Raw genomic sequence first — 25,027 nt, forward strand, 5'->3', positions numbered from 1 at the left:
ATTTGATAAATATTATGCTAGAGCCACTTAGCACTTAATTGCAGAATAATAAATTTAAGTTGATTCGCTAACTAGTATACTAGAGCCACTTAGCATTTTAATTTAACTGCAGAATAACAAATTTAGGTTGAATCACTATTATGCAAAGTTATGAATATTGATGTTTTATTCATACTTCTGATGAAGATGAAGATGCAAATTCATAAGTCAACATCAGGTGAACCATGGAAACAACTCTGGTTGTTACAGCAGTAACTGGTATTATCACCGCTAGGCACTATCAAAGCTTTCACAAGGTTGATATTTGTTTTGATAGCAGTTCCTTAGGCTCTTGTTATAATGTAGCAGAGGGGAGTAAAAGTAAACTGGCAAACAGTACTGATATGTAGATGTCTCATCCATTTATAGTTTGTAAGGGGTCTCTTATGTACCCACAACTAGGCCTGCCCCACCCAAGGAGAAGAGCTCAAGGTGAATGCAGCACAGATTGCTTTTATGGTGAGTTCCTATCACCATTTTCTGCCTCCCCCTCCAAAATGGGGGAGATCAGAGCAACGCTAAAGAAGGGTTACTTTCCTTCTTTTTCTACTAGTAACACACAAGGGCAGTTTAAGTCCAGCTACCAATTGTCAGTTTGCAAAAACAAATTGCTTGTCCTCACCATATGAGACACATTGCCTTGGGAGCTGATAACACTAGACCCCCAAATGTCTCTTTAAAATAGTTGTTACTTCTTTAGAAAATACATAACAGCAAAGTTTGATGGGAGTTTATCTTAAAGAAAAAGGATTTGATTCAAAGAGTCAGTACTATTTAATTACCTATACAACTAAAGCAACTACAGACTGGCTGATCTAAAATGAAAACATGAAAAAAATCACAGTGAAATGAATTGGACAAAGCTTAATTGATGTTGAGACACTCTCTCTCTCTCTCTCTCTCTCTCTCTCTCTCTCTCTCTCTCTCTCTCTCTCTCTCTCTCTCTCTCTCTCTCTCTCTCTCTCTCTGAATGCTGGAAATATTTCATTCTACACCACAAAAATGATGCTGCTTTTCTTCCTGCCATCTACTCCTGCTCCTAAGCTGACTAGTTAAAAATCCCTTTGAGGAACAAAGGGGCTATATTTATGCAGAATGTTAATGTCAAATGCCCCTCCTGGATCTCCTTATAGAGGAAGATGGTCTTAGATTTCAATGTGTTTTTGCTCTATCACGATTTTGACCACTGGCCTTACTAGCAATGATTATTGCTGTATCTCATTGTGGCAATACATTGAAGATCAAGGCTTCAGATACCAGCAGCATGATTCTAGAAGTCTCATGAGTGGCAACCTCAGTCCCAAAATATTTTCATGACAGACAAGAGACAGGAGAAAAAATTGTTCCTTTGTTCCCCAGCATTCCGTATACCTGTTAAGATAATTCAGGGGACCCCATGAGGTGAAGAGGAGAAAAGGAACCAGTAAAAATTATATCCCACAGCACTTTCCAGAAGGATCTAATTCATACGATCTCCTTCCTTTCCGTGAATGAAAGGAACCCTTCTGCTTGTGACAGGGACATCCTTGATTAAGCTGCAGGAATCCAGATTCAGCAACCAGGAAGAACACTGCATGACTATGATGATTTCACAGGACCATTGCCGCATCCCCAGGGTCACATGATCAAAATTCAGATGCTTAGCAACTCACTCATATTGATGATGGTTGTAGTGTCACAGGGTCATGTGATCCCCTTTTGCGACCTTCTGAGAAGCAACATCAGTGGGGAAGCCAGATTTACTTAACATCTATGTTACTAACTTAAGAACTGCAGTGATTCCCAGGGTCTTAGTCATTTCATCACCCCTACTTGATGGTTGCCTCAAATGAGCTCAGTTATGAAACTGGAATAACAGAGCCAGTTAAGGTGAGAGGTTTACACATACAAAAGAGCTAACACCTGACTGCATGGTCATGACAACCAACTTCAATGTGCTGTGGATACTCTTGTATAATAGCAAGGATACGTGAACAGCCAGTCCAGATTAAAAAAAGGCATTTCAGATCAACATGTTCAAGAAAATAAGTCAGATACTCATAAAACACAAAACATTTTCTGAGAAAGTTTTGCTGGGAAAATATGGTAAAACAGGAGCAAACAAGAAAATGGAAAACAACAAAAGCTGTGCATTTTTTTAAAAAGAACATAACAACTTTCTCTCTGCAGTTTAACTGGTTATATAAAGCCTTTTCAAACTCTCATCAAATTGATCTATTATGAGGGGAAAAACAGATAGATGGAGAAATGCTATTATTTATCTAAATTTAAGTAGCACATTTTTTGAAGTTCAGTCTCCATGTATGAAGCTCAAAAGATTAAATGCAACCCATCGTTTGAAAAAAATGTTATGTAGCCCTGGGTTATAACAAAAGACTTAGAGCCTTAAAGAAATAGAAATGAACAATTCAGATGGCCAGACTTTCATAATCAATCTCACTTTATGTGGTCATTATCTGGTTCTTGCATATCAAGTCAGTTACATTGACCCGCTTAAGTGTATGCTTGAGGAAAGTCAAAAACACTGGTTGCATGGGGAAAAATAATCAGGATTTATTAACTAACCTTAGGAAATATAACAAAATTATGTTTCTCTGTTGGCCTTGCTCTTCCTACATCCTAACCTATTAAATTTGGCAGCATGTCCATAAAATCATTTTGCCTAGGTATGCATAGTTATTCTAATAAAGAGTTGTATTAGGTTTTAATAATGGTGACTTGGAGGTTCTCTCTGGGCTTCCAAGCTATCTTGAAAACCTTCTGCTTAATAAACAGTGATTTTGCAAATTAAACTGGTGTCAGTGATACAAGTAAATCCCAGTGACTGACATTTTTAGAAAAAAAAATAGACCAACTCTCTAATCGAGTAAAAATCTAATGACAGATTCTCACTGTGCAGATAAATAGCAGTGCATGCTAATCAACAAACTTGGCATGACCCTGTTGAATTCTCAGTGTGATTCACAGATTTAATAAAAGTAAGTGACTGGGATTTAAGAAGTTAAAGCTTTGCTTTTAGACCTCAACATTTTTAATTGGGATCACTACCACCATAACATAAGGAGTTAGTTTCTCTTCTTTCAATTTTACTGCCATTGTAAGGCCTGGCTTTGGTTTCTCCTATCATGATCACTGCTGTTGTAAATGCTGGGGAAATCAAAAGAAGTTAAACAGTCTAGAGAAAGTAATTTATAGGTTGTTACCGTTCTTGGATAAATGATAAAATTTCTAGGAAATTCATTGATTTTTGGTGGTCTAACAACATAATAAATCTAACAGCATAATAAAGTTAAGCTCAGAATGGACCTCAGCTCCTTCTAAGAAAGGACAGAAATTTTACAGCATTATCTATACTTCAGGGAATCTTAAATTAATGTTTGTCATGGAGGTTTATATGAAAGTAATCACTCATTATAGGTTTAATCACTTCACATTAGTGGAGGCTGTGGACTCTGATTCTGTCTAGTGAAAAAATGGCTATGAATGTAGCTCAAAAATAATTGAAGACTAATAGAGAGTTAAATCGAGCTATTAAATTTTGATAGAACAAAATAAACTTATGGCTGAGTCTTACGACTTCACAATAATAAAGTTTTGAAATGTTATTGTCATTTGTTCATACATTCAAAGCATCTTCATTGTTTGTGTGATTACTTCTATTTCTGTTGCACCATATATTACATGTTCTAGATGAATACTTTTCAGAATTGATTATCTAATAAAACTGAGATACGTGTGATAAACTTGTAAAACTACCTTATTCTGGGGTTTTTTTTGTCTTCTTCTATAAGGACATTTTTTTGGATGTTTGGGGCCACATGTGAGATCAGCTTTGTGGAGACAGAAGAAATAAAATGGAAGCAGAAGAAATGATTCCCTAAATTTAATGCAAATATTACAATTAGTTCTGATGCCTCAGTTGAACACCCCTGTCCATATTTGAATTTGTCTCATGAAAAGTATGTTTACAAATACAAATCTGAGTAATGTAAAATACCACAGTCCAAACGGGATGATGCTTTACCTCACATAAAAGATACACAAGGGACTCTGATTTCTTAGAAATTATGAGGATTAAAGATTTTGGAAGGGCAGACATTCTTAACTCAGGGAGTATCTGGATAGATCAAATCAGCTGTTGCCAATTGTTCATTTCTTTTGCTTGCCTTTTCCCCCAGTTTTCCAATTAACTGTTTTATGGGCTTGTTCTGATCTGGGAGTATATTGCAGGCAAAACAAACTGGAAGTTACACACAGTAATTTTTCCAATATGCACTACATACTGTATATACTTTTATGAGTGGCTGGAGAAATCTACAGAATCAATTTTAATTGGAGTTCTCCTCTGCAGTTTGAAAAAGTGGGGAAATTTCACATTACTTTTGTTGTGTGTTTCCTTTTTTTAAATATCTATTCTTATTGAGGCAGGTGTCTTAAATTTTAGATTTCCCTCCTTTCATGTAAACAACTGTGGAGTTCTTGGTGCCCCCTAAATTTGGTTGTTTGTAGATGTTTTATTTGCAGTGGAGATTCCACACATATTGGGGATTGACTATAAGAATCATTAATATTTCATTCTCCTGACTCAAGTTCAAACCAATTATGTGATCATTCCCATTCAGAATATGTTGCAAATTCTGTTTTGGAAAGTTGCAATTGTATTTGGTAGATTGAGACTCATCGTTTGCTATGTAATGCACATTATTAATTTTCACAATAGATATGTAATTTTCTAAAGTGATCTTCAAAAGTATAGGAAGTTCCAACACTTCAAGAATCTGGGTGCATAAAGTAGAATACTTTATAATTTCTCATAGATCTAGTTTGATTTAAAATAGAACACCGTAGAGAAGACAGTGATTTTTGTTGAAACTATGGAGCTGCAAAAGCATTTTAATACAAATGAGTATCATTAGACACAAATTTTACTGCCATTATTTAAGACTTAGAATTGATTACTGTCAGTACATTTTCTGATATATTTTTTTTAAAAAAATCTCTTGACATTGTTTAGGCTAATGAGTTTTAAATGATTTTTCTAATAATGAAAGCAAGAAGAAATATTTCATTCATCAGCCCCCTGAAGAGATCAAGTTTCACTGAAGCAGTTAGCCTCTTCATTTTGCTATAGATAGAGCACTCTCTTCTGAAGAGCATAGAATTCCGTAAGTGAAAATAAGGGCATCTAAGTTGGAATACAAATCCATTTACCTTTACTTGTTTTCCCTCTGAAACTCATATAAACTATATTCGATCATAAGGAATATACAATAAGCCTGAACTGCAGCACAATGGAAGATGTGCATTGAGAGATACAACTGTGGAGACCTTAGTGCTATCTGAGCTTGGTTGGTTGGTTGCTTGCAGATGTTTCATTACACAATTTGGTATCATCACCAGGGCTAGTGAGTTTCAGATTTGCTCCCTGTTTATATAGAGTAGCTTGACCTGCCAGTGTTGATGGGGATGTGGTTTTTGCCTTGGTAGTTCCTTGATTAGAGAGTTGTTTTCTGCTTGACTGAGCAGAATTTTTGTTTGAGATACAACTTTTATCCATGCTGCTTTCTGTAAATGAGTACAGTGAGATCATCATTAAAACAGCAACCTATCAGAAACTTTGGTAACTACATTGCACGAATTCATGGAGCATGATTGATTGCATGCTCAATCAATGTCTTGTTCCATTAAAGTGAATTTTGCTGGCAACCTACAGTGCCACTCAACTACCAAGGGATTGGGGTTCCCCCCCTTTTTCTTCCTTGCCTTTTTTTTCTTCTTTTCTACTTCAGAAGAACATGTTGTTATCAAGAAAAAGCAAACAAGATTGCAGTTATAAAAAGATTACCGTGACTCACCTGTGACTTCTGCAGCTGATCAAAAGACACAGAAACAGCTGGAGCAGTAGCAATGAAGTAGAAAGAATGAAGTAAACAGGAATTGCTTTGAGATATGACACATGTGTCATTTTCAAAAATGTTTTATAGGTTCCATAACCCTGAAAAACAAAAATGCATTGCATTCGCTAGCCAGCAGCCTACATGGCTTTATGCCTAAAATATGTTCACAATTCTTTCATGCACTTGGTCAATGATATACAGGGCTATAATCTACTAGAATTAACCATGCTTTCTAGTTCACAGGAAACTGCCCAGGTTAAATTAACATGTCCAGGATGAATGGATTATGTCTACCACCAGATTGCCATAGAAGTGGTTCTTCATGCTAACTCACCTTTCCCCTTGTTAACGAGGCAATGCTTTAAATATTGCAGTTAGGCCAGTGCCCTTTCAGAAAGTGTGCAGCATCAGCTGCTATAGCCTCCCTCCATGCTGAGGCCAATTGTGCAAGAAATATGCTAATATCATATTTTCCTCCCAGAATATTGAATACTTTGACTTGAGAGAGCCACTCTGGCTCCTTGGGCTGTCATTGTTATCATACACCATTTAGATGTTGCTGTGTTGGAGCAATCTATCAGCAAGCAGGCTAGCAAAATCCCTAAAGCCAACAATATAATAGGAAAGGGCAATCTGAATAATAGCTTGGGGAAATCAAATCAAAGGTTCCGTAGAGTTTAATGCTGGGAGAAGCTGGCAAGGATTTTACAACTATAAATTCCTGCACAGCAGAGAGGGTGAATTTAATAGAAAACAACAGGATCACAAAAATGTAAAATTATCTCACAGCGTTGCTGATGCTAATCTGGTGATGATAAATCTAATACTGCCCCACCCTTTCAGCACAATCTTTGTTACATAGAGAAAAGAGAATATCGTGTCACCAAAATGTAGCTCAACAAAGGGAGATAGCAAGCTTGTAGGGACAAGTTAAGGAGGAGGAAGTGGCAGGAAGTGCAAGTCCAAGAGCATCTACTGCCTGAAAGAGAAATAAACTGAAGCAGAATCTGGCACCATAGAAAAAAGATTTTTAATAGAGTGAGGACTTTCTCACTTCCTTCCATACACTTTCTCTTCTGCACGTGGGGCTGAATCAGTGGAGAGATTGTCTCCCAACATCTTTCTTGTTAGATGTTGATCTACGTCAGGCATGTCAAACTGCCAGCCCGTGGGCCAGACGCATCATACTAAAACTGTGCCCACCCTATTACAAGCAATGGGGAAAAAGTCATGATACATCACGCGACATCAGGTGACATGCCTGATCTATATATATGCATTAAAGTGTTGTCAGAAGACATTTCTGTAGTCATGTAGCTGGCATAATTATATCCTGAAGTGCATGAGCTAGGAAATGGAGATGAGCATCACCTCTTGGAGTCGGATACTGCTGGGCAGGGGAAACCTTTACTTTTCTTATATGCATTACAGTATATGTACATTTATTTATTTATTGAATTTGTATACCGCCCTATTCCCGTAGGACTCAGGGCGGTTTACAGGGCAGTTAAAACCATAAAATACAAAAATTAAAATCAATTAAAACAATTAATTAAATTCAAGCCCCAAGTAAATCTAAAACCCAATTAAATTAAAACCCCTCAGTCTGGGCCAAACAGCTCGAAGAGCCAAGTTTTCAGGTCCCAGAAAAATGAGCAAAGGTCGGGGGCAGTCCTAAGTTCTGTGGGTAGTTGGTTCCATAGGGCAGGCGCACCCACAGAGAACGCCCTTCCCCTGGGAATAACCTGTCGACATTCATTAACCGGTGGTACCCTGAGAAGGCCCTCCCTGTGGGAGCGCACAGGACGATGGGAAGCAGGTGTTCCCTTAGATAGTCCAGACCCAAGCCATTTAGGGCTTTATAGGTCATTACCAGCACCTTGAATCTCACCCGGAGGGCAACCGGAAGCCAATGCAGCTCACGGAGAAGAGGTGTTACACGGGAGTATTGGGAAGCTCCCATCACAACTCACGCAGCTGCATTCTGCACCAGTTGAAGCCTCCGAGTGGTCCTCAAGAGCAGCCCCATGTAGAGGCATTGCAGTAGTCTAACCGGGAGGTCACGAGTGCATGAGTGACTGTCCGTAGGGCATCTTGGTCTGGATAGGGCTGCAACTGGCGCACCAGGCGAACCTGAGTAAAAGCCCCCCTGGTCACGGCTCCCATATGATCTTCAAAATTGAGCCGTGAATCCAGGAGGATGCCCAAGTTGCGAGCCCTATCAATGGGGGGTAGCACCTCACCCCCTATTGTTAATGATGGAAAAAGCTGGTCAGTCCGAGATGCTGGTATGAACAGCCACTCAGTCTTGGCAGGATTGAGACGAAGCCTGTTTCTCCTCATCCAAACCCGGACCACCTCCAGGCAATGGGACATCATGGCGAGGGCATCACTGGGTTGGTTCGGGTGGAAAGAAAAAGTTGGGTATCATCATTTAGTTGTAACCCTTGTTTTTTATTGAAAAGTCTCCTTCTGCCCTGCTTGTTCTCCCTCAGGGAAGCTAGGACCCTCGTATCTGTAAAAGGGACTTGATCAGGTTTGGTGATGGAGTCCTCGAGGGAAAAAGCTGATGCCTGGTGGGGGTAGAGAACACATCATTTCCAGAATTGTCCTAATTTTCTTGTGCATGGGTAGTGCAGGAGTGACACGTAAATGTCATGCTTTGTTTTGGCAGTGGGGAAAAATGTGTCTTTTCACTTCATTCATTTCCAAATTTCAGTAGAAAGGGGGTTGGTATGGTTTGAGTGGAAAAACCCTTGAGTGAAAAGCTCAGACTGTTGGAAGCTGATATCAGTTTTCCAGAATTTTCAGGTTTTTCCAGTTGGAAAGATGTCTGCTTTCATCCTGTGTGTGCTTGTGTCAGGATCAGGGCTTTTTTTTTTGTCAGAGAACACCCAGAACGGAGTTCCGGCACCTTTTTGGGATGGAACCTTGTAGGGTAGGCAAGGCGGGTTGTGTGATGTGTGTGAGTTCCGGCACCTTTTTTTTTTCTTTTTACAAAAAAAGCACTGGTTAGGATCATGTGTGGATGTGCATCGTTTGATTCTTTCCTGAGACCAGTTCCTTCTATCTATGCATGTACAAGCACATCACATGAAACAGTTTTGGTCTGTCTACTCCTTCAGTGCAACAGGTTTGAGGTATAGCAATGATATCCCTAGGTCAGGATCACATTGAGGGTTCCTGGTGTTCCTGGAGGTTCCTTGGATTAGCTTCCTTTGGCTTGTAGCAGACCTCCTCTCCAGGAAAGGTATGTTGTATGCAATGCCTGATAGCAAACATTTCAGGAAACAGCACTGCTTGAGACAATAATGGTTCTGTGGCTTATGCCAAGCCGTCTTTCACCCTGTGACAAGCATGTGCAAGAATATGGTGACTTCTTCCAATATAATGTGAGAAGGTTTGGGGGGTTTTTTGGTTCTGTGCATGTCTGTTGTAACGTGTGGTTTTTTTTACTTTTACTTTAATATAAGGTAATTTTCATTTTAATGTGATTATTCTTGCTCTGTGATCTTTTTTAGCATGCTTTCTGAAAAATGGGGAAGATGCAAGGATGACCCAGAAGAGGAACCAGGTCACTGGTTTTGTCCTGGCAAAGAAGAAGTGAAAAGCAGCAGTGCCACCATGTCCTTGGAGATGCAGGGTCATGTACAGGAGCATCCAGTGGTTTGTCTGCATGAAAATGACATTGCAAATGAAAATGACATTGATGCTGTCATCCTCCATCACACGGGCTTTATTGTGGACTGCAGACAGCAGTTGCTGCAGCACCTGTTCATCTCTTCAGCCAAGTAAAATTTCTGGAAGAACACATCTGGCATGTGGGTCTTCTGCCTTTTGTAGTTGGATCAGCATACACGAGAGCTCTGCTAGCACAGCTGTCTGGAGGTCAAGTTATAGAAGTTCTCACTCCTATTTCCACAACTGATCTCTCATGGGAAGCAGGGAACATTCATCATTACCTGTCAGGCCCCAAACCAAGAATGTCATGGGAAAGTTCTTCCAGGCTTAGTTCTCTATTATTTCATACCTATAGACAAAATCTTATCAGACAGAGAATTCTACTATTTTACTATTAGAAAGAGACTATCTTTACCTTCTTTCCACCACACATGATATCTGGGCTGAGTTTCCTCTTACTTCTCTGGAGCGCACTCTCTCACTAGTGGGGATCCACCTCCTCACAACATTCCACCACATTAACTCTCTATGGGACATTAACTCTCTATGATTTCTGTCAGCTTGCACATAAGGATGCTACCACTGAATGAGACAAAGCTTCAACTGTTGCCATCCTAGGTTTGCTAAAGATGCATTTCATCTACTCTTTGACACTGCAGTGCAACAGGAGATTGCTGAGAATTGCAGAAAGCTAAGAGCTATCCTGGGTACCATTGTTCTCTGTGGAATTGGTGACATGGTTTTTGAAAGAAGCAATAGTAGCTCTGGCAATGTGAAGGCCCTTTTTGAGTTCAGACTGACAGTGGCTTCATGGCTAGCCAGCAACTGGCACACCACAAGTAGAAAATGCCTGAAAACAAAATGATGCTTCATTAATACAGAAAAAGCTTCTTCAGCAGAAATTGTCAGAAGGTCTCTTGAGACATCTTAACAGCCAGAGGGCAAAATCTGTTGCAGAATAGTTGAATAGTTGGGTTATTATTTTAAGCAGGAAGCCTTAAATCAAAACAACAATTAATGTTTCTTTAAGTAGCAAAAATCAATGGAAAAGAAAAGAAGATAAATCAGTCTGGACCGATTTATTGTGATCTATGACATCATTTTTTGGCCTTGTCCTTTTCAGAATCTTGGGGTGAGCTTCCAAGGATCAGATGACCAGCTCCACCTAGTGGGCGGGGCTTCTGGATGCCATTTTACAAGCCCAGCCCTTTCTGCTGTACATTGAACTAATAGTTAGGGACATTCACAATCAGAAACAATTCATCCTGGGTGATGAGAATTCTGGGAAAAGTGCCTCAAAGAGACTCTCCCTTAGTTAACTCACTGAGTGGAAAGTTCCACTCAAGCTTCCAAAGTTTATTTACCACCAATAAACATGAAAGCTACTTTCCGGAAATCTGTGTTGCTCTTGCTTCTTTGGTTTTGCCAGCTATGCACGACATGAACAGGGGAAAGTATGACATCAGTTAACCAACCTGTTGCATGAGGCCTCAGAGTAATTGGCTGAGTGATGTCCCTGGCCTTCAACCTAATGCAACCATTGCTCTGGGGAGCAGTTTCAGGGAACAGCAAGTAATAATCTTGTTTCTGGTTCAGCACTAATCTGACCTGCTTCCAAGGACAATGGCTTGATTCTTTCTAATGGGATGGCTGGTCCTGCTAAAGCTTTGTCTGTTTGTTCTTCATTAGTTTCAATTCCCCTTGGAAGAAACTGTTTTCCTTTGCCAGAATAAGCACATGTCCCAACAATGTCCATGCATAGGAGATGGTGTGAGGAGGGAAGGGAAAAGGCAGGCACAACATGTGATCAAAGCACCTCCCCTTATTTACATGTGTACATCCCTGAAACTACCAAATGGAAAGGAGAAAAGGAGTGGTCAATATAGTGATACTTACTAAAGGAATATTAATAGATGAATCCTGAGGAAAAAAGGCCTAGCAATTTAAAAAAACAACAACACCTCAGTCCTTGCTATAAGAAATCTCTGGCATCCACAGGAGGAGGAGGGGGAGGGGGAGGAGGAGGGGAAAATGATGCTTGGACATTTGGCAGTTACTGAAAATAATACACAATCACATGGAAGAGAAAACAACAAATTGTACATTAATTACCGAGTGGACAGTTGGCTCTGTTGTTTTACTTTGAATTAAAGGGATTGTACAGGGTCTCACTTTACGTTGCACACAAACTGAGATTCAACTAAAGGTCTTTTGCACCTACGCTTGTCTATCCTAGGCTATTGCTCAACTCTACCGCTATTGGTAAAACATTAGCCCGCTTGCACTTTGTTTTTCATCTGGAATAAGACATTTCTGTCTTCCTGCAATAAGATTTCTTAATAAAATTAATAAGATTCCTTAATAAGATTAGGACAAGAGGAAGAATATTCTTATTCTTAATAGGATTCCTTCATAAGATTTCTTAATACAATTAAGACTTTCTGCCTTTCTGCAATCACCCACTGCTGATTCGCTCCTTTCCTTTTTCCTGACAACAGAATTACAGCCTCTGCCTTGTTTGTTTGTTTGTTTTTGTTTGTGGTACATCCCCAAAGACCCTTTTTGTTTGTTTCTGGTATTTCTTGCTAACCTCAGCTTATTCTTCACTTTAGGCTTTTTGATTCACTTCCTATGGTCTCTGCCTTGTCTCTTTCTTTGCACATATGTTGTTCCTGCCATTTCTTATACATGTCTTTTTTCACTTCAGTGTTTTAAAAAACTCCCTGTGTATCCACACTGGTGGCCTCTTTTAGATATCTTTCATTTTTCCTTCTAGTAAAAATTGCTAGCAATTGTGCCTTCACTATCTTGCTTCAGAGGATTTTCCATGTGTCCTGGATAAATTCCATTGGAATTTCAAGCCATTGGTTTTAACCTACCTTCTCTCTTGAGTTCACCGAAAACCAGTATACAGTTCTGGGTCTTTTCTGGGTCCTCTTCTCCTTGATATTCTGAACTCAAGAATATCATGATCACTTTCTCCCAGTGGTGAGATTCAAATATGTGAACAACTGGTTCTTTTTGTGGATGCTGCTTACAGAAGTCCATTCTGGGCCTGGGCAACAAAAAATTAGCTACCAGTTCAGCCAAAGTGGTGCGAATTGGCTGAATCCCACCACTGCTTTCTCCCCAAAGTTTCCATCACCCTCACTTCTTCAGTCAGTTCCTCTCTATTGGTAAGGATTAAGCAGACCACGTTGCTCTTTTCACTTTCTGACAAATGATATTCTCAGCAAAATGGGTTAGGAATTTCTTGGCAGAGTTAGATTTCACCAAACGTCAGAGAAGTTGAAATTTCCCATTGTCACTGTAGTTGTGCCTCTCTTTGAAAGTTTGGTCACCTTAAACAGAAAGAATTAATCCAAATTTTCTGCCTTTCAAGATAGGCTATAATAAATTCCCACTGTGATGCCATTTTTGCTTTTTTCCCCCTCCTTGCATAAATATTTGCAATGGGATTTCCTGTTTGTTGGTTACTTTGCAGGTAAATGCTTGGTTTGCCTACTGTTTTTTTTTTTGTTGTTGAGTTTATTCCCTAATAACATTTTTTAAAAAACAGTAGCCTCCCAGGTCTATGTTCCAGGCAGGTGTGTGTCATCTTGCAAGTTTCAATGATGATATCATGTTTGTTCTCCCATGTTAGGAATTTGAACATATATTTAATGGATATAACTGCACATATATTCATAAGAAGAATAAGTGAAGAGCAATTTATTCAAAATATTAGGAATTCTGAAAATAGCTTCAATGCTAAAAAATGGTAGTGAGGGGCTTCTGTTACAGCAAGGCATCCAATTTATTTCACTTCCAGGATGATTTACAAATTATTTCACTAAAGCTAATTGTGTAGTTTTATCATTATAAACGTGTAGCAGAGTGAGCGCCTGTTACTCGTCCCAGCTTCTGCCACCCTAGCAGTTCGAAAGCACGTAAAAATGCAAGTAGAAAATTAGGGACCACTACGGTGGGAAGGTAACAGCATTCTGTGTGCCTTTGGCATCTAGTCATGCTGGCCACATGACCACGGAGATGTCCTCGGACAAGCGCTGGCTCTTCGGCTTTGTAACGGAGATGAGCACCGGCCCCTAGAGTCAGAAACGACTAGCACGCATGTGCGGGGGAACCTTTACCTTTTATCATTATAAAACTGCCAAAAGGGTTCTAAAAAAAGGTTCTGCTTGCATAAATGATATTTAGGTAAGCAAATTCTTTTGAGTCCATAAATAACATTTGGCGAACTACATCACTAGCTCCCAAAAAGCTTAACATAACTCTGAAGTTCAGACCATCAGTGTCAGGGCCCACTTCAAAACCTCACCCAAAGAACTTGTGGAAGCAGTTTCTTCCAAAAGGATCTTTTATTAGGAGAAGTTGATAGCAGGCATACTAGACAGGGTCTGAGGGTTTTCCCGCTCAGATTGATAGGTAAAAAGTGTCCCAAGCATAACCCCACCCCATAGTTCACCCGGTCAGTTCAAATGGCCCAATCTCAAGGTGTTAGGTTACTCGTGGAAAAAGGGAGATAACATTGAGGGACCCACATCCTCCAGCTTAGGGAGCAGACACATCTCATCCACATACAGACCAACCATTCAACTAGTTTGGTTGGATTAGAGTTAGAGTCATTTGTCATGGTAACAGCAGGATAACTTCTGTGACTGCCAAAATAAACTTGTGTGGAAGACCCTTTCCCAAACGATGCAAAAAACTTTGAGTTTTGTATTGATGATATTTGAATGTAATGGAATTATTGTACCCAAGCACCATGTTGCTTTTCAAAAATGTAAATATAATAATGGAAAATTAATAAAAAAAACTTGAAAAAAAATATGTGACCAAATGTTTGTGAAAATTATCCACATGCTCAGAAACACAGACACCTCACCTCAACTCTAACACGAATCTTTCCAATTCAAGATAAGAAACAGAAACAATTTTTTTTTTTAAAAAAACATAGCCCTATCCACAAACTGATACACACATTTTGAAACAAAATACATTAACCCTTTATTTATTTATTTCTATTTATTTGTTTGTTTATTTCTGATGGCTTTAGCTGAGAAGAACCAAAACATTCAATTTAATAAAAATAAGGTAGATTTTTTATTAAGCTTTGGCCACCAGCCAAATGAAAACCCTTTATTTTATTTAGTGAAGCAGACCTTTAAATATGACAAATATGACTTCTAAAATATTTTTAAATGATAATCATATATTATTAATACATATAACTGAATTAAAATTGTTAAGAACAATGCTAAGGTGTTTTAGGGATGTGATAGTTTAATGGAGCAAGAATTTCAATAGCTAAGAAAACCTGCCATGGCATTTATAAACAGAGTTCCTTCTGCTTTGGAAGCAAACTGATGTCTGCTCTGCTATCGAAAGTAAAATAGTATGGCAGAAAACTTTTGTTCTTTTTTAAAAATATTTTTTTCAAACTGAAGACTAAAAGAAATCAACTTGGACATCTTTTACTTATTGATCAGATTGCCCTACTTTAGTCACAATTTTCTCATTTCAATGTTGGGCCACTACTTTTGCAGTATTTTACAAACTAACTACAGGATCCTCCCAGCAAGACTTGATCTTGTGTCCTTTGGACACTAGTAATAAACTTTACTCTGAGTCTGATGGTTACCCTTTGGAAACTCTTCCCACATGGTTATTATAAAGCTGAGCCAGGGCAGAGAAGTTTAGGGTAGAGACTCCCAGAGAAATAATGGGGTGAAAGTAAACTTGGAGATATATTTTGAATTGTAAAATCCCCCCTGAGAAATATTTTAGACCAACTGAAGGCTCATTTAAATTATCCCAGATGGGGATGGGCAAGAATCGGAAGAAACTCCATTGCATACCTTCACGTCCCTAGTCTTTTCTTTGTTTCCTGATCTTAGAATTCCAATATTGTAAAGAGAAGAAATAAGAATTTGTCCACAAGGCAGTTATGGATATTTACAGATTCTGCAAAACTGTCAGTGGTCTCTGAGATTGGTTTTTTTGTGGCCCATGTATCATGAAACGACTAGATAACATCATTAGAGCCAGTTTCAGTTTCTCTCACCTGGAACAATCTATGGTCTGACGGATATATTTTTGAGGGTATTTTTTTGTCTAAAAATCAGATCTTTAAAATTCAGGGAGATTAGATAAAGAGTCCCAGTTTTTAGCAAATAAAGAAAGTGATCCATAATGCCTTCTGTTTTCAGTTTGAATTCCTTTTCTGTTCTCCACTGTTATGACTGTGGCAGCCCCTTTAGAGACATTCTCCGTTTTCTGAGATAATGGCAAAACAATCCTGGTTTTAGACATGCTCTCCAAAGGGTTTGTAGATATTTCCTAATTTTTTTTGCAGCTTTATATTCAGATTGGGAAGCTCTCCCACTAAAAACACTCGAGAAAAAAAAAACCCAAAAGAAATTCATGCATTTATGCTTCTGTATTTTCATTGCCCCAGACAGAAAAAATTAGAAGGAAATGGGTGAACTCATACAATTTTTCATTTCTTTTTACAAATGCATTCACACCCCTTCTGAGAAGACATTTGAACCATTTATTTTCCAGCTGAGTATGACTGAATCCACTTAATTCGCATGCCAAAGGCTTGTCCATGTTAGCAGTACAGTTTTTCAGTTATCAAGCTTTTCTATCATTTTTCAACCACTTTTTTTTACTTCTGAAAAATCTTGCATTTGCATTCATTTTAGATAAATGTTTTCATAATGTAAATATCGTAATGTCTTCTTTGAATTTCTTTAATACACACTTTCAGTGTTGAATCAAAAGCAGCCCTTGGCAGAAGCAGGAAACACACAGGGCCCTAACCAGATGTGGCACACTGGCCACACCCACCGACTATGGTGGACATCAATTGAAATCAACCTGGATTTCAAATGCAAAGCTGGATTTGGAATATGGCTGCCTCCCTTAGCTCAGGAGAACTCCAAGACAACCACGGGATACTCTGTACTAACACACTTAATGGTACTGTCTAGAATACTGACCCTTTCATGGATTACTGCCTTGTCGTGGCAAAGGGGCTTGCATAATTCAATGAAGCTATGAGTTATGCTGTGCAGGGCCACCCAAGATGGACAGGCCATAGCAGAGAGTTCTGACAAAACGTGATCCACTGGAGAAGGAAATGGCAACCCACTCCAGTATCTTTGCCATGAAAACCCTATGGACAGTACCAAAAGGCAAAACAATATGACGCTGGAAGATGAGCCCCTCAGGTCGGAAGGCATCCAATATGCTACTGGGGAAGAGCAGAGGGCAAGTACTAGTAGCGCCAGAAAGAATGAAGCTACTGGGCCAAAGCCGAAAGGACGCTCAGCTGTGGATGTGTCTGGTGGTGAAAGGAAAGTCCAATGCTGTAAAGATTTGTTCTCTATAGGAAGCTGGAATGTAAGATCCATGAATAAAGGCAAGCTGGATGTGGTCAAACAAGAGGTGACAAGACTGAACATCGACATCTTAGGAAACAGCGAACTAAAATGGACAGGAATGGGTGAATTTAATTCAGATGACCATCAGGTATACTACTGCAGGCAAAAATCCCTCAGAAGAAATGGAGTAGCCTTCATAGTCAATAAAAGAGTAGGAAAAGCAATACTGGGATACAATCCCCAAAATGACAGAATGATCTCAGTTCGAATCCAAGGCAAACCATTCAATATCACAGTAGTCCAAGTCTATGCCCCAACCACCGATGCTGAAGAGGATGAAATTGACCGGTTCTATGAAGCCCCACAGCACCTTATAGAACTAACACCAAAAAATGATGTCCTTATCATCATAGGGGATTGGAATGCTAAAGTAGGAAGCCAAAACATAACTGGAATAACAGGCAAGTTTGGCCTTGGAGTACAAAATGAAGCAGGGCACAGGCTGATATAATTTTGTCAAGAGAATACAATGGTGATAGCAAACACTGTTTTCCAACAACCCAAGAGACGGCTCTACACATGGACATCACCAGACGGTCAACACAGAAATCAGATTGACTATATGCTCTGTAGCCAAAGATGGAGAAGCTCTATACAGTCAGTAAAAACAAGACCAGGAGCTGACTGTGGCTCAGACCATGAGATTCTCATTGCAAAGATTAGGCTTAAACTGAAGAAAGTAGGGAAAACCACAAGGCCACTCAGGTATGAATTAAACCATATCCCTGTTGAATATACAGTAGAGGTGACAAATAGATTTAAGGAATTAGATCTGATAGACAGAGTGCCTGAAGAACTATGGAAAGAGGTTTGCAACATTCTACAAGAGGTAGCAACCAAAACCATCCCAATGAAAAAGAAATGCAAGAAAGCAAAATGGCTGTCTGAGGAAGCTTTGTAAATAGCTGAGGAAAGGAGGGAAGTGAAAGGCAAGGGAGAAAAAGAAAGATATGGCCAATTGAATGCAGAATTCCAGAGACTAGCTAGAAGAGATAAGAATGCCTTCTTAAATGAACAGTGCAAAGAAATAGAAGAAAACAATAGAATAGGGATGACCAGAGATCTCTTCAACAAAATTGAAGAGATAAAGGGAAAAATGGGCATGATAAAGGACCAAAATGGCAGAGTCCTAACAGAGGCAGAAGAGATTAAGAAGAGGTGGCAAAATTACACAGAAGAACTATACAAGAATGAGCTTAACGTCCCTGATAACCACGATGAGGTGGTCACTGACCTCAAGCCAGACATCCTAGAATGTGAAGTGAAGTGGGCCTTAGAAAATCTGAGCAACAACAAATCTAGAGGAGGTGACAGTATTCCAGCTGAGCTATTCAAAACCAAGATCATGGCATCTGGCCGTCTCAATTCCTGGCAAATAGATGGGGAAGAAATGGAGGTAGTGACAGATTTTATTTTCCTGGGCTCCAAGATCACTGCAGATGGGGACTGTAGCCAAGAAATTAAAAGACGCTTGCTCCTTGGGAGGAAAGCCATGGCAAATCTAGACAGCACACTAAAAAGCAGAGACATCACCCTGCCAACAAAATTGCATATGGTAAAGGCTATGGTCTTCCCAGTTGCAATGTATGGCTGCGAAAGTTGGACCATAAGAAAGGCTGAGCACCAAAGTATTGAGGCATTTGAACTATGGTGCTGGAGAAGACGCCTGCGAGTCCCTTGGACTGCAAGGCGATCAAACTGATCAGTCCTAGAGGAGATCAACCCTGACTGCTCTTTAGAAGGCCTGAAGTTGAAACTCAAATACTTTGGCCACCTAATGAGAAGGAAGGACTCACTGGAGAAGAGCCTAATGCTGGGAAAGATTGAGGGCAAGAGAAGAAGGGGACGACAGAGAATGAGGTGGCTGGATGGAGTCACTGAAGCTGTAGGTATGAGCTTAAATGGACTCCAGAAGGTGGTAGAGGACAGGAAGGCCTGGAGGAACATTGTGCATAGGGTCATGATGGGTCAGACTCAACTTCGCAGCTAACAACAACTACAACAAAGAAGGCTGAAGCATGGAGAAGAGTACCTGAATACTTTAAGCCTTTATCTAGTTTCCGTTAATTTGTTGAATGTGCTTGGTATAGGTAATCTTCAACTTACAACCATTCATTTAGTGACTGTTCAAAAAAAAGTGGCTTATGGCCATTTTTCACATTTATGACCGTTGCCCCATCCCCATGATCTCATGATCAAAATTCAGACTCTTGATAACTGGCTTATATTTATGAATTACAGTTGCTGTCAAGGCTGATTCACCATTTCACCTAGATTTTCTCTTTTGCTCATTTCCTGACAATAGAATGGAAAGGTGAGAGAGAAATGTCTCTAGGCAACTGAGAGCCAAGGTCATGGATGAAGGAGAGGTGGACTGTTTCCCTAACAAGAAGAAATACTACTATTGGACAATGTGAATACCCAGTGGGTGGGTTTGTGGGAGTCTATCTTTTAAGTTAGCAAGCTTCCAAACAGCAAAACCAGAGCTGGTTTCACTTTCGTCTGTGCCAAAGTAAATTTTCAGTAAAGTACTACTGTATACTCTTGGTAAAATCATGTCCTATGAGTTTCTTTTTCTGGAAATGCCAACTGGGCACTTGACAGTTGCAGCATCCCAGGATCATATAATCACCTTTTGCAACCTACTGACAAGCAAAGGCAATGGGGAAACCAGTTTCACTTAACAACCATGTTACTAAGGTAACAACCGCAGTGATTCACTTAACAACTGTGACAAGAAAGATAGTACAATGAGGCAAAGCTCACTTTAGCAGCAGAAATTTTGGGCTCAATTGTGGTCGTTGGTTGAGGACTACTTGTATATATAGCTGGCTTCTTCGAAGAAAAATGAGATTGAAAATTAGGTTAAGAAGATATCATGTTGCATGAAAGGTGTATTCTCACACACAAGAAAAAGGCAGGAGAATTTTTCTTTCTTGAAATGAAATCTGCCCATGCATATCTTGGGTGAAAGGTAAGACACAAATAACAGCAGATCCCTCCCTCAAGTATTCTGATGGGGTAGGCATGCAGGAGATGAAGCTCATTGGCTCCTATTCATTCAGTCATTCATCCCTGGGTTTTGTGCAAGGATGAGGAAAAAAACCCCACAAAAACCTCTGCAGACTCTGCTAAAGTGAGAAGCATCAGAAAAAGTTCACTAAACAATTGAAACAAGTCAAATTTCTCCAGGTGATTTTAAGGCACATATTAGATGCAATATAACACTTTGCACTGCTCTGAAGATTCTTTTTGGAATTTGATCCTATTGAATTGTCTGTTAATTGTTTTTTCACATAGACCTAATGTTTACATACATTTGCCTAATAGTTTGCAGGAAGAATGAGTGACATTGCTTCTCTTCTCTTCTCTTCTCTTCTCTTCTCTTCTCTTCTCTTCTCTTCTCTTCTCTTCTCTTCTCTTCTCTTCTCTTCTCTTCTCTTCTCTTCTCTCTCTTCTCTTCTCTTCTCTTCTCTTCTCTTCTCTTCTCTTCTCTTCTCTTCTCTTCTCTTCTCTTCTCTTCTCTACTCTACTCTTCTCTTCTCTCTCTTCTCTTCTCTTCTCTTCCACTCTCCCTCTCCTTCTCCCTCTCCATCTTCGTATCACATCAGTGTTCAGACCAAACCTTGTGAAGGTGAGACATCTGAAAACTTGAACTAATATTCCCTGAAACAGAAAAGAAAAAAAATATTATAAATATATAATGCAATTAAATATATTTCTGAATATATTTCCAAGCTCCTGGCTGCATATTGTTCAAACATGGTATAATGCGAAGGCAGATAAATAGCATACAATATGTATGTTTATCACAGTTGCTATATTTGCCTAGTAGATAATGAAATATTTAAATTGAGTTTAGAATCTGCACAGTGAGAATTTTCTTGCATGGGAAATAGGTCACCCCCATGTGGTGCACAAATGAGGCTATGCACTTCTTTATAGTCTCAGTGACAGAACAAAATTTAAAGTAAAATCATATTTCCACATTCTTAGATATAATACCGTATTTTCTGGCATATAAGACTACTTTTTAACCCATGAAAATCTTCTCAAAAGTCAGGGGTCGTCTTATATGCCGGGTGCTGAAAATTAAGGGACAGGGCTGGCTGGAAAACCTGGAGCGGATCTCCCATTTAGTCTGCACAGGGAAAGCGGGACCAATTGGAGAAGAAGCTGCAGTCTGTGATTTTTTACAGGCTGGGGTCTGGGCGTCTTTCCTTCTAAAGTTGAAGAGCAGCTGTAGTATATCCCAACTTGAAAGGCAGGTGGGGAAGGCAGCAGCCAGAGCAGCGGCTTAGCTCTAAGGACACATTTGACTCAGGAACTGGGCGGGCGGGCTGGAAAACCTGGAGCAGATCTCCCATTTGGTCTTTTTAAAAAAAAATCCCATTTATATCCTGCCCTTCTCCGAAGACTCAGGGTGGCTTACAATTTAAAGCACAAATCAATGTGCTTAGCAATAGCCTTCATTCTGTGTATATGCCTGTTTATTAGGGCTTTCACCCCCCCAAGTGGCATTATTACAAAGTCAGCTTATTGCCCCCAACAATCTGGGTCCTCATTTTACCTACCTTGGAAGGATGGAAAGCTGAGTCAACCTTGAGCCTGGTGGGATGTGAACCTGCACTAATTGCAGGCAGCTGGTGTTACTTAAGGCTCTGCGCAGGGAAAGCTTTAGAGTGAATTAGAAAAAGTGAAAAAGTGAATTAGGAAAATAGGGAACGGTTGCTGGAATTGGGTATGTGTAGTTTAACGAAGAGAAGGGTGCTATCACATGATAGCAGTGATCCAATATCTCAGGGGCTGCCACAAAGCAGAGGGAGCCAAGCTATTCTCCAAAGCACCTGAAAGCAGGACAAGAAGCAATGGATGGAAACTAGTCAAGGAGAGAAGCAACCTAGAACTAAGGAGAAACTTCCTGACAGTTAGAACAATTAACCAGTGGAACAACCTGCCTATAGAAGTGGTGAATGCTCCAACACTGGAAGTTTTTAAGAAGAGACTGGACAGCCATTTGTCTGAAATGGTATAGGGTTTCCTGTCTTAGCAGGGGGTTGGACTAGATGACCTCCAAGGTCCCCTCCAACTATTATTATTATTATTATTATTATTATTATTATTATTATTATTATTATTATTATTATTATTATTATTGTTGTTGTTGTTGTTGTTGTTGTTGTTGTTGTTTTTGTTGTTGTTTAATCCACTTGCACTGTTTTATGTTTACATGTTTGATGACAAACAGCCTTATGTTTATAAGTGACAGTTTTCCTACTAAGCACCTGCATGTCATAAGCATTTGAATTAAAATTCCATATTAAAATCAAATCTGATGTTTTTTAATTTTTATTTGGTGTGCGTTGGAAGAGGGGTAGTCTTATACGGAGAGTATAGCCCAAACCCTATAATTTAACAGGAAATGTAGGGGGTCATCTTATACGCCCAGTCATCTTATACGCCGGAAAATACGGTAGTAGGAGGAAATGGAGAAATTATTCTACCTGAGCTATCAGATCTGGATTTCAGCAACTAGACAACAAGTAGTTAAAAGCAAAGAGTTATTTTTTGATTTTCTTTTTGCCATCAACAATTAATCAGAATTTTTGTAGCCCTGACTATACAGATGGAATAAATGTTGTATTATCCAAGTGGGAAGAGGTTGGCACATTCTACTTTGAATTAATACAGATGTCTGGAATATCTCCAAGTTAGGAGGGTGTATTCATCTACATTTAATTTATATGATCTAGTATTTTTTATGTTTGTCTGGATTTCAGCCACCTATGTCTTTAAAAAAATAATTTACATTATTTTAATATTTATTCCACAGAGTTGCTTAGATAGTGAGATGGTGATATATAAATTTGCTCAATTGCTCAATGAATCAGTCAGTAACTGCAGATGTACTGTAATCCCTCCGGCTACATATACCTACAGAATGGCTTTTAAAAGTATAAAAAAGTTGATCAGCAGTTGATGAAACTTAGTTTTGGCATTTCCCTAAGAAGAAAATCACCCTATTAATGCAAAGTGTCATTACATTAATAAACCTTTAATGTCAGTTCTTCCATTTGCTGACTTTTTCTTCCATTGGCTTTCAGCAAGGTAGATAAAAGCAAACTAGAAGTAGCATGTGGCCTGTCCTTCAACTTCTATTAATAAATGTAAAGAATGAGATCCTGTTGTTTTAAAATATTCCATTTTTATTCAGCTGGGTTTTGCTAAGTGAAGCTTTAAAACAGTTATTTAAAAATGTTTCTGGGAAATAAACTAGATGATAGCTACAAGCTATATTTAGTTGTGATGAATCTGGCATATCTGGACAGCAAAAATTTGGATGATCACTAGATGGCATCAAAAAGATTATGGAAAAACCCATTTGTTTTGCTGCCATCTAGCGGCCATTCAGAATCATGCAACCGAGATATGGAGGAAGCTGAACGTTTTGTATTTTTACATGTTTGCTTGTGAGTTTATTACAGGCATGGGAATGTCTGGTTCCCCATGTATAATATGTATTTAAACTCCAGCAATGTCAATCAACTCAGCCAATTTATTAAGAGTTTTAATTCAGTAGCATCTGGGAAACTTTTCCTCCAAGTTAGCTTGTTTAGATGAAAAAGAACTTGAGTTAAGAAATTGGGTAGTTTTCAGGCTTTCTCAATCTTAGAGCCTGGGCCTTAAACTATATGAAGATCATGGAATCCCAGGGGAAATTAAGCTTAAATAAGAATCTTGAAAATAGGACATATCATGACTTAATAAGATGACTTCTATAAATACAATTGAAAAATAAGCTGATTAGAAAAGATGTCATATGTTGATGTTATTGTTATATGTACAAATACTAGAAAAATGTTTATACCCAACTCTGTATATATTGAAAGTATTAAGAATTATATTTGTTTAATGTAGACAAAAGGAGAATATTACTGGAAGAAGAGAGGATCAGGAAATATATTATCAACTAATATATTGATCAATTATAGAAATTAATTATTATTGTTTTTAAATATATGAACCCAGACAACAGATTGTATACTAAGCACTAAAGATTGTTATATATTATATATAAATATATTAAAGATAAAAGGGACGCGGTGGCTCAGTGGGTTAGGACACTGAGCTTGTCGATCAGAAGGTCGGCAGTTTGGCGGGTCGAATCCCGAGTGCCGCGTAGCTGAGTGAGCACCTGTTACCTGTCCCAGCTTCTGCCAACCTAGCAGTTCGAAAGCACATAAAAATGCAAGTAGAAAAATAGGGACCACTATGGTGGGAAGGTAACAGCGTTCCGTGCACCCTTGGTGTCCAGTCATGCTGGCCACATGACCACGGAGATGTCTTCGGACAAGCGCTGGCTCTTCTGCTTTGAAACGGAGATGAGCACCAGCCCCTAGAGTTGGAAATGACTAGCACGCATGTGCGGGGGAACCCTTACCTTTACCTTATATTAAAGATATATATATAAAATATATCAAATATATTAATATATATAAAAATATATATATTTTTAAAAAAGAACTCTTGGTTTGAAAAAAAAAACACAACTATACACCTGTAGCTTAAATAAAACTTTTTAACCTTATCTTTTGGGTTCCTTGGGAACAGTAGGTTTGCTCAATATCATCAGCAAAAGTTTCCAGTCTTACCAAAAGAACAAAAGTGGAAGGAAGGGTGATATTTCTGGTAGCTAAAGTTTGCCCTGACTTATTCATGTTGCAGAAAAGCCTGCTGTACTGTTATATCTGAACCAGATCTACAAGGTGAATAATTCATGCTATGGAAGATAATTGCTTTAAAGTTCTTTCTGTAAGAGCTATTAGTGTGAGTAGTATTTGATCCTCAGGGATGCTGAAGTATCTGTGTACTTTATAGAATAGTGAAGGAGTAATAGGTAAATGTGTGAGATAGATATTTCTTCTTGCCATTGGCCAGCCCATAGGATACATACATATATAT

The sequence above is a fragment of the Vipera berus genome (assembly GCF_964194415.1).
Source record: "Vipera berus genome assembly, chromosome: 2".
Taxonomy (NCBI): domain Eukaryota; kingdom Metazoa; phylum Chordata; class Lepidosauria; order Squamata; family Viperidae; genus Vipera; species Vipera berus.